General features: G+C 36.1%; 1 long non-coding RNA gene across 1 annotated transcript; it reads left to right on the top strand.

The window, feature by feature from the left end:
• The first annotated feature begins 1,032 nt into the window (after positions 1-1,032).
• LOC306734097 lies at positions 1,033-3,175 on the top strand. The gene is made up of 3 exons (XR_013770963.1): positions 1,033-1,139; positions 2,673-2,795; positions 3,018-3,175. It is a non-coding gene; the product is annotated as an uncharacterized lncRNA (long non-coding RNA).
• Positions 3,176-3,962: the final 787 nt, after the last annotated feature.

The following is a 3,962-nucleotide window of genomic DNA, read 5'->3' as shown; positions in this document are numbered from 1 at the left end:
CTCCCTCTTCAGCTATATAAACTCTATAAAACAAATCTCTTGGATCAGCTGGAAAATGCATAGTCAGAAAGCTGTTTTTCTTTTTAGAGATACGTGGCGCTTACAGGACGCTACACACACACACATGATGAATTTATAGAATATGATGCATTAAACTAACCATGAGTTTACAAAGAAACATCTACAGCAGTAAAAATGCAACATACACATGTATGCAGCAGTAATAATAATCCAGAAACATCATACACAACAAACACAATGAGGAAAGAATGTGAATTCCTTTTTTCTGATTATACTTACATGTACTGAAGTAAATTATCTGAATACAGCATGCTTCCACCTGCAATGGATGCAATGTGATGTAATCCTCCAGGTAGCTCTTGCAGCAAATATGTGAACAATGCGTAAAACTTGTAGAATAAGAAAATGTTCAGACGATTACAACGACGAGTGAAAAACCAGAAGAGCTTTATACGATTTAAACCTGATGGTTTTTACATTCCTTCTTGTATTTCAGCCACGTTAGTCATCCACCCCGACAGATCTCAGTTCTTCTGGTACGACTCCATCACGCTGACGTGTGGAGAGGCAGGAAACTCTGACGGTTGGATATTAAAGAGAAACACCTCCTCTCATACTTCTCAGATGTGCAACTCTGGCTGGGGAGTTTCACCCTCAGCGACACAGTCCTCCTGCGTCATTGAGGATGCCTATCCATCAGACAGCGGAGTGTACTGGTGCCAGTCTGAGCTGGGGGAGAACAGCCTCAGCGTCAACATCACCGTGACCGGTAACCCATGAGCACGGAGCTTTTACGTATTCATGTTTTGAGGCATGACTTTATGCTCTGCAGGCTTGACAATCTACAATCTTTTTAGGTGGCGATGTCATCTTGAGGATCCCCGCGCTTCCTGTGATTGAAGGCGATCCAGTTACACTTCTGTGCTCCTCCAAAGAAGACAAGGACAGAAAAGCCACGCCGGATCCATCTGCAAAGTTCTACAAAGATGACGTTTTCCTCGGCAATCGATCGGCAGGAAGCGTGGCCTTTTTGAAGGTGTCCAAGTCTGACGAAGGTTTCTACAGCTGTGAACTCCCCACAGGAGGAAGGTCACCACAGAGCTGGCTGGCTGTTAACGGTACCGGTGCTGTGCTCTGTGCATGCAATGTGTGTGTGAAGGCCAGCTTTAGCACTGATGACATATCTACACTGTAAAAAAGAAAAAAAGTAGATTTTACAGTGAAAAACTGTTAATTCACAACAGTAAGAGACCATTAATTCAAAATGGGTTGTATTCTATTTATGTCCCATTGAAACACCGTAAATATATTTATATACATATCAGCCCAAACAGTAATTTATCCATGTATTTATTGTAAAAAAATACGTTTTGTCACTGTTAATTGTACTAAACATTGTACTGATAACGGAAATACACCGTAATATGAACAAGAATCAATACTGTAGTATTTACATTCATAACTTTAAACCAATTCATTCTGTCACTGTTAAATGTACGGACTACTGTGCTGACAACCGAAATACAACGTATTATAAATATAGCAGCCAGCCCTGTAATTTTTTGCATTTATTCTTTGTAAAAGATACAGTTTGTCACTGTTAAATGTACTAATTATTGGACTGATTACATAAATACACCGTAATATATATATATATATATATATATATATATATATATATATATATATATATATATATATGTATATATATATATATATAACAGCCAACACTGTAATTTTTACAAATAATATTTGTAAAACATACATTTTGTCGCTGTTAAATGTACGAACCACTGGGTTCATAACGAACATATACTGGGAGATACATTTAAAAGCCAACACTGTAATCTTCGCATTTATTCTTTGTAAAAAATACAGTTAGTCACTGTTGAAATGTACTCAGAAAGTTACAAGATAGTAGCAATAAGTACATATTTTTTTACTTACTTTACATAAGTAACATATTTTTTTACTTACTTTACTCAAGTGTTTTTATTTCATGCTACTTTCTGATTATTTTAATTGTTCTAAATGGGCTCGGCATTGGCAAACTTTAAATTAATGCTCGTACATGTTTTTGTTGGCGATGAGAATGAAGAAGATAGAATATTCTCGAATAATGAAACAATTTGAAAGAAGCCGTTCTGCATGGCAACTACTTTTATGTCTTTAAGTACATTTGGATGCAGATGCTTCTCTAGTGTAAGTTCACGCTCTTCATTCCCAGCAAATCAACACTTGATTCCCCAGATACACTTTGTTTATAAATCCAACAGCATCCAATAAAGTTGCAGGAGAGAACCATGAAGACCAGTAGAACCATGTAGGCATTAGTGATTTAAAGCTTTGGCATCAGGGGATGAAACAATACAATCAAACATGTTTAAATATATAAACATAATATTTGCAGAAATTCAAATTCCCTTGGTTTCTTTCTGACGTTGACAGCGCACTCGTGTACTTTTTACTTGTTTAAATTAGAGGTTCTTCTTCGCTGATGGTAAGAAATCAAATTAAAAAAGTGTTTGAACGACACCAAAATAGGCCTGCTTTTCATTTGAGTTCCAGATTGATATGTATTGTCTGTATAACCCCATTAACAGTCTATGATTTAATCACATGCCTTTCCTCTTCCTCCTGCGTGCTGTCAGCAGACAGAGCTGAGCCTCCTCCTCTCATGACGATGCCCCGGCTGGTGTGCGCCGTCCTGCTGGTCGTCCTCCACGTCGTCATGTTCATAGTCTGTGTGAGCGTCCAGAGGAGCTTGACTAAAGGTAGGAGATCATAACAGTAGCTACCAGTTTACATTTATATTTGATTAATATAAATCTAGCGTCAGTTTTCTTGTACGATACGATGAACTTAAGATAACTTGCACCTGTCAGTATTTAAACAAATTGCAAACATAAAGCTGAGGCCCTGGATGCTGATCTGGATATACATGAATGGAGGAATAATGATTATTAATTACAATGAAGGCTCTCCTCTTCCTGCAGTTTGAGCTGAATGAAAGAGAAGAGCTTCCCCAGAGAGATGAGTCTTGTTTCCTGCTGTAAAGACGACGAGAAGCAGCTGCTGCACACGTTCATATGCCGACCAATCATTTATGGAGATGATTTACACTTGCTGGGTTGCTTATTTTCACTAAAAACAATATTGGACTAAATGTGTAGACTTGTATTCTTACTTAGAAGCTGAACTTTTCAAAGCTGGCACATATTTCCACTTGTCGACCATCAAATGTTCTTATCTCACGACAAAGTTGTCATTTTAAATTTATAGCACAAATATGATGTCATATCAGTATTAAAAAAACCTCGTCATGAAGTCCATATGAGGCATTTCAAGTCATTCAAGATGTTAGAAATGGTATGCTAAAATAAGACAGGATAAAAAAAGATTGTATTTCCTTCAAAGTCTTGGTTGAATACAGGTGTGGAGGAAGTATTCAGATCCTTTACTTCAGCGGAAGTACTAATCTGGAAAATGTACTAAAATATTAAAAGAATAGAAATGTCCCCTGTGATTGTTAGAATGTTATATATTCAATCACTAGAATATCATTACTCATGCATTCATGTAAAAACAGGATTTTACTATACTGGTTGAGCTGGATTTTTATTTCTATCCAGTAATTCGATTATTCTCTTTATGGATTAATCTGATGATTATTTTCCTCATAAATCGATTGATTATTTTGTTTGTAAATATTATGAAAATAATGAGAAATGTCAAAGTGACACATTCACAATGTTTGTTTTCGCCCGGCCAACAGTCCAAACCTCAACATTATTATGAAAATATGCAAATTATTTTAAAAGAACAAAATCAAGAAATCCTCACATTTTAGAAAAATGACTTAAATTAATATTAATAAAAAACCTTAGTCGAACTCTTCACATGTTTTTGGTGCACAAATCTTAATTTATAAAGTATGACAT

The sequence above is a fragment of the Taurulus bubalis genome, assembly GCF_910589615.1.
Source record: "Taurulus bubalis genome assembly, chromosome: 3".
Taxonomy (NCBI): domain Eukaryota; kingdom Metazoa; phylum Chordata; class Actinopteri; order Perciformes; family Cottidae; genus Taurulus; species Taurulus bubalis.
Note: the sequence above shows the minus strand (reverse complement) of the source record. Positions and strands in the feature narration are given on the sequence as shown.